Raw genomic sequence first — 12862 nt, forward strand, 5'->3', positions numbered from 1 at the left:
AATCTAATCATTGTTAGACATACGACATGAAAGAGATGCCTACCCGCATGCTCTTTCAAACAACCAAAAAACTTACAAAACTAAACAAGGGGGATATGTCTCAGCTCCCTGCCCCAGCACCGAATCCGCCGATACGTATGGCCTAACGCAAAGCACTTTTCATACGTGATTTTTGACGTCTCTCAGATAGTGGTTCGCGAAGACTGAGTTGCAACGCCAGAATGTTGCTTCATAATATTACTCAGAGACATGTTTTTATTGAAAGTTAATGAAGTGGCAATAGCTCTTACCTCATGAGCTTTGACCTTCAGAAGCTTGAATTGACTTTCATCACATGTCACATGTGCTTCTTCACCAGGCTTCTGATGAAGAAAGAAAGCGCATTCTTAGATAAAGCCCTCCTTGGATCTCTTACAGAGCACCAAAGGTTGACATCATTGCCCTTAAGTTTCTTCTTCCTCTGAAGATAAAACTTTAGACTTCGTTACTGGGCAAAGTGACCTCATCTTGCTTCCTTCCCCTACTAAGGCAGATAAACCTTTGGATTTTTCAAAAACTTCCTAGGGCCAAGGATTTGAAGGGGTTCTTCGTTCTTGGCCAAGAACTGAAGGCAGGAAGGCACAGATCGCTGCATCTCCTTTGAACCCCACTCTCCCTTCTATTGCATGGAGCTCACTAATCCTTTTGGCGGAAGCAATGCCATGAGAAAAAGTGTCTTTCTCGTGAGGTCTCTAAAAGAGGCAGACTGAGGCGGTTCGAACTTATTAGGGACCTAAGGAAACGCAGCACTACATCCCAGATTCCAATTCGGAATCTCTGACGAAACCTTCTTGGATGTTTCAAAGGATCTTATTATATCATGAAGGTCTTTGTTTTCTGAAATGTTTAGGTCTCTGTGCCTAAACACTGCAGCCAGCATGCTACGATATCCTTTAATGGTTGATACCGCCAGTCCACCTTTTTCCCTAAGGAAAAGTAAGAAGTCTGCTATTTGGGTTACAAAGGTACTGGAAGAGGAAAGGTGATGGTTCACTACACCACCGCCGAAAGACGTCCCACTTCGATTGTAGACTCTAAGGGTAGAGGGCCTTCTTGCTGCTGCGATAGCCGTTGCAGCTCTTGCAGAAAACCCTCTCGCTCTGACCAAACTTTTGACAGTCTGAAGCCAGTCAGACCGAGAGCGGGGAGGTTTCTGTGATACCTGTCGAAGTGGGGTTGTCTGAGCAGATCGATCCTCTGTGGCAGGGATCTCGGAATGTCTACTAACCATTCCAGTACCTCTGTGAACCAGACTTGTGCGGGCCAGAAAGGGGCTATCAACATCATCCTTGCTGCCTCCGATTCTGCAAACTTCTTGAGAGTTCCTCCCAGTATCTTGAAGGGAGGAAAAGCATACGTGTCTAGGCCCTTCCAATCTAGGAGAAAGGCATCTATTGACACTGCCCTCGGTCTGATATAGGAGAGCAGTAGAGTCTATCCTCGCATTCTTGGCTGTGGCGAAGAGGTCTATGTGAGCCGCCCCATAGTCTCCACAGGTCCTGGCAAACATCCTAGTGAAGAGTCCACTCCGCCGGCAGGACTTGATCTTTCCTGCTCAGGAGGTCTGCTCTGACGTTCTTTTCTCCCTGTACGAACCTGGTAAGGAGACATATCTTCCTTTCCTCTGCCCACAGCAGAAGGTCTTTTGCTGTCTCGTACAGGGAGAAGGAGTGAGTTCCCCCCTGCTTCCTGATGTATGCCAGGGCCGTGGTGTTGTCCGAGTTTATCTGAACTGTCGAAGCTAGGACGTAGGGCTCGAATGCTTTCAAAGCTAGCCAAACAGCCATCAGCTCTTTCTTGTTGATGTGCCAGGTCACCTGTTCCTCCTTCCAGGTGCCTGACACTTCTCTTGAGCCGAGCGTCGCTCCCCAACCTGTTTCCGATGCGTCGGAAAACAACACTTGGTTGGGGTTCGGTATGTGAAGGGACATCCCTTCTGCAAACCTGAGAGGGTTCGCCCACCAAGAGAGGTCCTTCTTGATTTCTCTTGAAATCTTGAAGGAGAACTCTAGGTTTTGAGAAAGACAACGCCAGTTCCGATGTAGAAAGAACTGGAGAGGTCTGAGGTGCAACCTTCCTAGAGAAAGGAATTGCTCCAACGAGGAGTGTGTCCCCAGCAAACTCATCCACTCCCTCGCTGTGCATACGTCTTTCTCTAGAAAGGCTGTGACTTTCTCTGAAATCGGGCTATCCTTTCTGGAGATGGAAAAGCCCGAAAATCCAGAGAAACCATCCAAATCCCCAGATAGATACGATCTTGACTGGGGATTAACTGAGACTTTTGTAAGTTCACCAAAAGTCCCAGAGAACTTGCCATGAAAAGGGTCTTTTGTAGGTCCTCCAAACATCTTTTCTGTGACTTGGCTCTGATAAGCCAGTCGTCCAAGTAAAGGGACACCCTCACTCCCTCCAAATGTAGCCATCTTGCTACATTTTTCATTAGTCCTGTGAAAACCTGAGGGGCTGTTGAAAGGCCGAAGCTCAAGGCCCTGAATTGGAATATCCTTCCTCCCATCATGAACCTGAGGTATTTCCTTGAAGAAGGATGGATCGGCACATGGAAGTAAGGGAAGATCTAGGGACACCATCCAATCCCCTGGATGAAGAGCCGCCAACACTGAGGACGTCGTTTCCATGGCGAACTTCCTCTTTTCTACAAAGAAATTCAGGGCACTTACATCCAGAACCGGTCTCCATCCTCCTGAGGCTTTTGGAACTAGGAAAAGGCGGTTGTAAAAGCCCGCTGAGCATGGGTCACTCACTAGCTCTATCGCCTCATTCTCTAGCATTTGTTCTACTGCCAGAGTAAGAGCTTGGCTCATGATGGGATCCCTGTACTTGGCCACCAACTCCCTCGGAGTCGTCGTCAAAGGTGGTCTTGCTGAGAAGGGAATCAGATATCCTTTTCAGAAAATCGAGAGGGACCAGTTGTCCGCTCCTCTCTGTGCCCAGACTTCTGCGAATCTTAGTAGCCTGGCACCTACTGATGTCTGGAGGACTTCTTTCCTACTTTTTCGCTCTGGTAGAGCGAGAGAAGGATCTTCCTCTCTTGAAAGATCTATTACCTCTTGAGGTAGAGGCTCTAGAAGGAGGGCCCCCTCGAAAGGGCTCCTGTCTAGCTGGAGTCTCCTTCCTAGTCTTAGTCTGGAAGGTCGTTCTAGGTTTCCGGGCAGACTGAGCGAGCATATCTTGTGTAGCCTTCGCGGAGATAGCTCCAGAGATGTCCTGAATTATCTTCTTTGGAAAGAGAAGAGGCGAAAGCTGCGAATATAGAAGCGAGGCTCTCTGAGCATGAGAGACTGACTTGGTCAGAAAAGAGCAGAAGACCGATCTTTTTCTTAATATAACCCCTGCTCCAAACAGGGAGGCTACTTCGCTAGATCCATCTCTCACTGCCTTGTCCATGCAAGTAAGTACACTGTTGAGATCCTCGGGCGAAAGGGAATCCGGGTTCTGAGTCCTTTTAGCTAAAACCCCCAACGACCAGTCAAGGAAGTTCAAGACTTCCAAGACTCTGAACATTCCCTTCAACAGGTGGTCGAGCTCGTTCATCGCCCAGGTAGTCTTAGTAGACAAGAGGGCCGAGCGTCGGGAGGAATCCACCAGTGAAGAGAAGTCCGCGTCTGCAGATGAGGGAAGACCCAGGCCTAGGGGTTCTCCAGACTCATACCAGAAACCAAGTTTCCCCGTAAGCTTAGAAGGAGGGAAAGAAAAAACAGTCTTCCCTTTCTCCTCCTTAGAAAGAAGCCAATCACCAAAACCTCTCAAAGCCTTTTTCATTGAGATGGTTGGTTTCATTCTCACACAGGAGGAAACCTTCGTCTTCTTTGATGTCGAGAATAAGGAGAGAGGAGAAGGAGGAGCGACCGGAGTAAGCGCGTCTCCAAACTCCTGAAGAAGGAGGTCTGTCAGGATCTTGTAAGACAAGACCGAAGAATCCTTTACCAAGTCCTCTTCTGAAGGTTCTATTTCATCTACCGAAGAACCTTCGGCTTCTTTACGAGAGCAGGCGGACTTCTCTAAAGAAGTGCGTCTATCCTGCGAGGAGTGTCTGGCAAGCCGTCTGGCGACCTTATCAGCTGAGGAAAGCCAAAGCTTCCGGGAGAGCTCCTATCGAAGGCGTCCTTCCTACTCCGATGAGGGAGTCCTCTGTGTTCTTGTAGTCTGTCCCGAGAAACACGGGAGTCCAAAGGGGAGTGCCTGCTAGGAGAGGAGAGCCTACTATGCTCAAGGCGCCTACCAGACTCCATGCGCCTGTCAAGAGGAGAGCGGCTGCCTAGCGAACTGCGCCTAAAATGAGAGGAGCGCCTGCTAGGCTCTTAGATTAGATTAGATTATAAAATTTTTGGCACATAGCCAAGCGCCGGAGCCGAGGGGCCATTCAGCGCCTGCTGCTAGGCTCTTGGCGCCTACCAACAGGAGAGCGAATCCCTGGAGAAGAGCGCCTACTAGGAGACAGGCGTCTACCAGGATCCAAATACCTAGATCGAGAAGCGTGGGTCTCTGTAATAGCTTGTCTACCAGCAGAGAAGCTTCTTTCAGACTCTTTACGCCTGACATGAACAGAGCGGCTAACAGGCGAATAGCGCCTATCAGGAGAGTAGCGCCTATCTTCAACACAGCGCTTGACAGCAGGAGAGCGCCTACCAGGCTCTAGGCGTCTGACAAAAGGAGAGATCCTGTCTCTAGAAGTGTCCATGCAGGGGGAGGCTCTCTTATCCGGAGATTGGAGGTTCTTCGGAAAGGAGCGAGAAGTAGAAGCCGTGCGCTTATCCTTAGAAGAGCGCCTACTAGGAGCTTGATCCCGTTCCACGGGAGAAATCTTTGGGTTCAATGCAGGGAGCAGGAGCTGAAACGGGAGAAGGATCTAGTGCTACGACAGGATTATCTATTTCTACCTCGCTAATACGAGACTTACTAGAACTTCTAGATGAAGCTTTTCTCACCCTGTCTTTCTCCAACTTCCTTAAGTAGGAAGAAAGAGACTTCCATTCACCCTCGTCCAACTTCTCACATTCATTACAAGGGTTAATAAAGGAACATTCATTACCCCTACACTTCAAGCATACTGTGTGAGGATCTACCATTGCTTTCGGTAGCCTCACCTTGCATTCATCCATAGAACACACCCAAAACATAGCAGATTTCTTAACCTCTACATCAGACATCTTGAAATCAAAGAAAAATCCAAACCAATATCCAAAAACAATCCACAAGCGCGTATGCCAAGCCAACAAGATCAGGCACTTCACCGAAAGTCAGTCCAAAGAGGTAACGACCACAGGTGTAGTCGAAACCGGCGACAGAGAAAATCTGGCTGGAAAGGGAGATTGGTTCATACAACCGCCACCCAGCGGCGGGTAAGGTAGATCACCTGACCTACCTGGCGCGTGTGCCGCGAGTTTTGAATTCTGTCGTGACGTCAGAGACGTAAGCTAAGTATATATCTGACAGGAAAGTTCATGTACAAAACCTGGAGTTTTCTATTGTGCCGGGTGGTGAACAGATCCACTACTGGATGCCCCCACAGGTTGAAGAGCCTTTCTGCCACATCTGGGTGAAGGGACCACTCAGTTCCTATCACCTGATTCCGACGGCTGAGCTTGTCTGCCACTACATTCCTCTTGCCTGGAATATAGCGAGCTGACAGCTCTACCGAGTGAGCCACGGCCCACTCGTGCACCTGCAACGTCAACTGATGCAAAGGGAGGGACACTAGGCCCCCCCCTGTTTGTTGACGTACGCCACTACAGTGGTGTTGTCGCTCATCAACACCACTGAGTGTCCCATCAGACGGTCCTGGAACTCTTGGAGAGCGAGAAACGCTGCCTTGAGCTCCAGGACGTTGATGTGAAGGTGCTTGTCGTGATGATCCCATACACCCGCAGCCAGCAACTCCTCCAGGTGTGCGCCTCATCCCTCGGTCGACGCGTCTGAAAACAGCAACATCTCCGGGGGGTGCGAAGAAGCACTCCTCTTACGAGGTTCCCGTTCGTTCAGCCACCAGGCTAGGTCCTGCCTCACCTCCGTGAGAGACACGGGAAAGTACGGCGGGTCTCTTGCCTGTGACCAAGTCTCCTTTAGTCTCCACTGAAGAGACCACAGGTGAAGACACCCGTGAGGGACTAACTTCTCGAGAGACGACAGGTGACCGATCACGACCTGCCACTACTGAGCTGGCTGCTCCTGTAGGGACAGGAACCGTCCGACTGCCTCCCAGAACCTGCTGATCTGCGAATCTGCAGGGAAGACTTGCCCTGCTACCATATCAATCAGCATGCCCAGGTACTTCATCCTCTGCTTGGACTCGAGATCCGACTTCTCGAAATTCAGCATGATCCCCAGATCGAGGCAAAACTCGAGAAGTCGATTGTCCTGTAGCAACCGCGAGCAGGAGCTCGCCAGGACTAACCAATCGTAGAGATACCTTAGAAGACGTATCCCTATCGAATGGGCCCAAGCCGACACCAGAGTGAACACTCGCGTGAACACCTGTGGGGCGGCTGAGAGACCGAAACAAAGTGCCCTGAACTGGTGCACCGTCCCATCGAGGATGAAGCGGAGGTACTTCCTGGAGGACTGATGGATGGGTATCTGGAAATACGCGTCCTTCAGGTCCATGGAAAGCATGAAGTCGTTCTCCCTGATGGACTCGAGCACTGAACGTGTCGTTTCCATCATGAACAGAGTCTGGCGAACGAATCGGTTCGAGGGAGAGAGATCTATCACCGGGCGCCAGCCCCCCGAAGACTTCTCCACCAGGAAAAGTCGACTGTAGAAGCCCGGTGACTGATCCCATACGATCTCCACAGCTCGTTTGCTCAGCATGGCTTCTACTTCCTGCCGAAGCGCCAGGGCCTGGCATAACCGGGAACATACGTCTGAAGATGGACCGGGTTGGAAGTGAGGGGTGGCCGAGACTCGAAGGGATGTAGATATCCCTCCCGAAGGACATTCACTATCCAGGTCTCTGCTCCGTAGCGCTGCCAAGTTGCCCAATGGCTCGCCAGGCAAGCCCCCACTTCCGGCAGCAGGTGAGGGGGAACGCCGTCCCTAGCGTTTCCCTCCTCTCTTCAACTTCTTCTTCCCAGCTCCTCATCGGAAGGAGGAGGGCTGGGAGGAGGGCTGGTTACGATCACTCCTTACCGCAGAAGTCGAAGGCAGAGACTTTCCTCTCAGCATCGACGAGGCAATCATCTTAGCCGCAGAAGAAGCGCTAGCCAAGCTCTTGGGCTTGGCCACAGTGGCTCGAGGCTGCCCAGCCGCCTTTAAGATTGCCTGGTGTAATAGACGGTCACTGTCATCAGTGCGCCGTTGTTCCACCGCAGCGTCCACCATCTCTCTGGGGAAGAGAGAGGAGTCCGCACCGGTCCGTTCTGAAGACCCAAAGCTGCCTCATGCCCTGCCGACCTGGTTACTCGAGTGAGGACAGCGTCCCTACGCCTCAGAACCAGGTTGGCCCACAGGTTGGCCATCTGGTGGGCCAGGTAGGAAATTGCCCTACCTCCAGACTGGCACAGTCTCACAAAAGCCGGGTCCCCTTCAGGAGTGATGTTTCCCAAGGAGGCTGTGACCTTAGACACTGTGAGGGACCACAGGTCTAGCCAGGAGACTGCTTGGAATGCTGCCATGGCAGTTGATTCCAATGCAAGCGCCTCTTGCTGCGAGAACCAGAGGCTCTCTGACAGCAGGTGTTGGAAAGACACCCCCGGAGTTAGCCTAGCCAGCTCCGGGTTAACCTGTTTGGGCGGCAGAGGGTCCTCCGTTGGCACATAGAATCGCCTCTGTTGTAGTAGAGGTGGGGGAAGGAGCTTGGACGACCTGCCGGACCGAAGAGAACCCTCCTATCCGGAGATGAGAGAGTCCACCTTGCCTAGCAACCTGTCGGCCAAGGCTGATCGAGGCAGACCCACTGTCATCCTGGGTTCCTTCTTAGGACCCCAGAACGACTCCAGCCTAGATGTAGGCTCGGAGGGTGGAAGCACCAATCCTTCCCCGAGGTCACTGTGCTGACGAATCAGTGCAATAGCCTCTGCAAACGACCTCTGGATCTCAGGAGTGACTGCGTCCTGCGGAGATGGACCATCATGCCCATCCAAAGAGAACGCCTCCCCAGACCCTCCTCCTTCCACAGGAGGAACCACAACAGACCCCTCATGGTCTCCTCCAGCCACTTGTGCGTATGATCTGGTCAGTCCTAGGACCGTGCCAGGTTCGTAGGCCCTCATTAAGGGACTGCGAGAAGCGCACTCCTCGCGATCGCTCCTGATCGCCTCGCTCTTCCTGGTGTAGCCCGAGGAAGTTGAAGAGATAAGAGAAGACGACCTGAAGCTCCCCCCTCACCCACCGGCAGAACCAGCGTGCCTGGGGGGCTGCAGGCGATTGCCAATCCGCGGTGGCGATCGAGCTGTGGTCCTGGTCACTCGGCTCCCCTGGGGAGAACCACTGGACCGAGAACCATGGCGACGGTCCCAAGCATCAGGTGAGAGCTGCTGTCGGTCCCCCTATCTGCCCAGTCCCTGTGGGAGCGGCTGTCAGGAGACCGGTAGAGTCCACTGTCGCGGTGTGAGCGAGGCCTGTCCTCATGGCGCGCCAAGGTGCCTGGACCAGCCAAGGCTGGTCCTAAAACCGAGGGAACCTCTTCCTCGCCTCAGCCTGCGAACGATCGGGAGGAACCGTCGCGTCAACCCTGGGTACCGGCAAATCGCCACGAGAGCGATTGCCGGCCTGGAGGGAGTCGCCTGGGCGACTCCCTCCAGTCTTTTGCTCCGTGCCTGGGTCCTGGCGGTGAGCAGGCTCAGTTGCCTGGACCCTGGCTGCACGGTCACCAATGGGCGACCGTACACTCAGTACCTCTCGCGAACGAGAGGCAGAGACATTACCTGGCGCCTAGGCAGAACCTCTGGCACCAGGCGAGGAGGTACCGGCTAACGCCGGTACCCCTCCAGTCCCCGTCTTCTTCTTCCTTGCAGAAGGAGAGACGGGGCCCGTTCCCGAAGGAACAGGAGGACCAGCGGAAGCCCCAACCATCCCACTCCAGCCCTTAGAGGTCTCAGAGCAAGACTTCTTAGGGGGGGAGGAGGTTACCACCTTCTTCCTCGGCTGTGGGGCCTTGGAAGTCGAAGGGGAAGAAGCGGCAGCAGACGACGACGAAGACACCTTCCTCTTCTTCCTCTTCCTCATCAGCTTCCTCAGGACCACTGTCAGGTTCTCCATCCAGGACTGAGCCGGGGCAGTTGCCGAAGCAACAGGGCCCAGCTGCACCTGTCTGGAGGGACCTGGGGTGGGGGCAGCAACACCACGGGCAGGAATGACGGCGGCAGGGACTGGTGCGGGAGCGGCAAGTACAGGAACAGGAGGTGGTACAGGAACCAGTGGCAGATACAACGGCGAGCTCTTGGGACACCGAAAATCAGGGGCTGGGGCAAGAGCGGCAAAACCAGACGGAGGCGTGACAACCCTCCTCTGCACACCCAACAGCGGAGCCTGCACAGCAGCTGTCGGGGTCACCATAGATACATGCTGCGTATATACCATGTGAGGAGGGGCAGCATACTCTGGCGTAGACACCGTAGTGGTCGTAAGGGTCACAGGACCATGGGTTACTGGTCTGGAACCCCTCGCAAGATGACACAGCAGCCCCTCAACGCTTGGTGTCCCCCTGGAGCTCCAGCGAGTACCAGACCTGGCCGAGATCGTCCCTTGCGGCAGGCATACCTGAGGAAGCAAGTGTTGGGTTAATGGGGGGGTTCCCTCTCGCCCGGGGGGGGGGGGGGGGGTGACAGGTCCCACCCCGAGCGAACGGAAGACCCTGAGTACAATTGAACGTTGGGGTATCTCACTCCCTCCTCTACGCTCAACTGATCGAGGGAAAAGAAGGAGCGAGATACACACCCCAAAGGGGAAGGAGATATACGTGGGAGCTGTGACGGAGTGAGGAAAGAAGATGACATGTCCGTGACCAAAGGAGTAACTGGAGAACCCTCCGATGACTCCTTGGCCAGCTTACGCGGCTTCTTCCTTCCCTCGTAGCGTTCCCACTGCTCCTCCGACCAAATTACACAAACATCACAAGGCTCGGTGCAAGAGCACTCACGCCCTCAACAACAAGTACAAAATTCATGAGGATCCACCTCAAAAAGGGATTGAAAGGCCCCACACTTACGGCCCTCCACACCAGGGCACAATCTGCGGCTGACGGGGGGGCGGGGGGGTCTTTCCAGCTCGTGGGAATCCATTTCACATGAGTAATCAAAATAATAACAAAATAACCAAGTACTCAAATTATTTCACACATGCACACAGTATAAGAAAAAGTAAGATAATATCTTCACAACGATGAAGTAGAATCTCCAAAGCATACGACAGAAGCGGGCAGAGCAGCGAACAACACGTCTAGCACCCAGCGCGGCCGAAAGCAAAGTGATTCTTCACCTCTCAGTCGTGCGGGACCACCGACTGTCGGACAAGCAGTTAACTACCGAGCCTCCTTGTTCGAAGCTTACGACCGGTTCCAGCTGCCGCTGATTACTTTCCTATTGTTAAAGGACCGATGGTTTGCATTATGTATCGGAACAAATTAAATTTAAGCCTGTAGCTGGACACTTGAATTGTGAGGCCTGGGATGGAGGTGATGGTGTAAGCCTCCCAGGGGTAGAGGAAGAGTGCGGAAAGGGCCCAGTTTTTATGAAAACTCCAAAAAAAGACAAAACTGAGCACAACCAAGCTTTTCATGAAAATCTGATGTTAACATTTTAGGGAAACTAGTCTACATATATAAACTAATCAGGTTTAAATAAACCCTCAGTAAAATACCTGGTGGGTTCCTTCCCAATGTTCTGTAGCCAACTTGTGCATTGCTTTTGCATAAGATTGTAACTCGCTGCCATTCTGAATATGTTCTTCCCACAATTTGGATTCATCATCACCTGAAAAATAATAACAGTGTTAATAGCACCAGTATCACAAAATCAAATTATGTACAAACTGTATTAATTTACCTCTTAACCTAGGCACAGTACTCAGAAAGGCACAGTACAACTAATATTCCAAAAGAAACTTTCATACATTGACCTTATTACCAGTTCCTGGAAAAATAAATGAAAAGATGAGGTTAGTGACAATAAAATACAGTGGTACCTCGAGATACGAAAGGCTCAACTTACGAAAAACTCGAGATACGAAAGCAAATACGAAGATTTTTGTGGCTGTACATACGAAAATTGTTCAAGATACTATTATATATTGCTACTTTCAAAATGCATATTTCCCCTCTTTGAAATGTCATGTAGAATTTTACAACATTTTTTCAGATTCCTAGATAGCTTAGAATAGGATGTTTTAAAATGTGTGTTCAGATTTTGCATTATATAATGAAAAGAATATATATATATAACGTAAAAAGAGAGAGATTTTCTTTGTCTGTTCGAAACTACGCTTGTTTCCCATTTTATGTCAACACTTTGAGATTAGAGGGTCTGCGAAATCCGTTTGCTTTCCTAAATCTGTTAACGCATTTGATAGCGATAGAATCAAGTCTTGCGTTGTTATCAAAACATGATATTATTATGATACAATAAAGTTTGTTCATACTTACCTGGCAGATATATATATATAGCTGTATTCTCCGAAGTCCGACAATTTCAAAACTCCCGGCACACGCAGTGGGCGGCCAGGTGGTTAGTACCCATTCCCACCGCTGGGAGGCGGATATCAGGAACCATTCCCATCTTCTATTCAGATTTTTCATACCACTGTCCCCTGAGGGGAGGAAGGTGGGTACTTAATCATACGTATATATCTGCCAGGTAAGTATGAACAAACTTTATTGTATCATAACAATACCATTTTGTTCATGAAACTTACCTGACAGATATATATATATAGCTGAATCCCACCATTGGAGGTGGGAAGGGACAGAATAGAAGGATTTTAGGAAACAAATTACATGCAGATGATTGACATCTTGGTTCCTTACCTGTTAGCATAGCTGACTTCGTGATTACTGTCACCCAAGTCTGCTTCTGCTTTACTAGAGTCTCCAGCAAGGTAGTGACCTATATAGCTGGTGAGTTCTAGATGATCTGTCAACGGGAGCGTGACCACAATGTGACTAGACCATATTGGCCAAACTGTGGGGGCAACGAAGCTAAAAACCACCACCTGACCTAACCTATCAAAGTTAGTCCCATAACTTCTAGGCTAAAGAAAGGGAAAGCGCCTCAAGCGACCGACCCTTCAACTGTAAATCAATACAATAAAATTAAAAGCACATCTATCCCTTTTCTATAGGATAGGATTCGTGCTGCTTACTGCCCCCAATAATATTTCTGCGGATATGTATGGTCCTAGCGACTCGCAGATCTCATATGTCGTCTTCACATCCCGCCGGGAGTGTGAAGCGAACACAGAGTTGCTTCGCTCAAACGTGGCACTCAGGATGTTACTGAGTGTCATGCTCTGTTGAAATGCTTCCGAGGCCGCGCCCTCACCTCGTAAGCATTCAGTTTAAAAGATTTCAAATCTTTGTTCAAACATAATGAATGAGCCTCTTTAAAAGAACTCCTTAACCATAACGCCAGGGCGTTCTTCGACATGGGCAAGTCTGGTCTTTTTACGGAACACCGCAGATTGTCCGAATTACCTCGACTTTCTTTAGTTTTATCAAGATAAAACTTGAGAGCCCCGACAGGGCACAGGACTCTCTGTGGCTCTTGCCCAATAATTTGTGCCATCCCCTTGATCTCCAGGCCTTTGGGCCAAGGGTTAGACGGGTTTTCGTTCTTAGCAAGAACGGAAGGCTTAGAGGACACACCGAATTATG

The 12862-nt window shown here is 50.8% G+C and overlaps 1 long non-coding RNA gene across 1 annotated transcript in view; it reads right to left on the reverse strand.

Moving 5' to 3' along the window:
* The window catches only part of LOC135213409 (uncharacterized), a 124912-nt gene extending 113943 nt beyond the window's left edge, over positions 1-10969 (reverse strand). The window contains exon 1 of the long non-coding RNA XR_010314109.1: positions 10855-10969. This is a non-coding gene — a long non-coding RNA (uncharacterized LOC135213409). The remainder of the gene's footprint in view (positions 1-10854) is intronic.
* Positions 10970-12862: the final 1893 nt, after the last annotated feature.

The sequence above is a fragment of the Macrobrachium nipponense genome, chromosome 42, assembly GCF_015104395.2.
Source record: "Macrobrachium nipponense isolate FS-2020 chromosome 42, ASM1510439v2, whole genome shotgun sequence".
NCBI lineage: Eukaryota > Metazoa > Arthropoda > Malacostraca > Decapoda > Palaemonidae > Macrobrachium > Macrobrachium nipponense.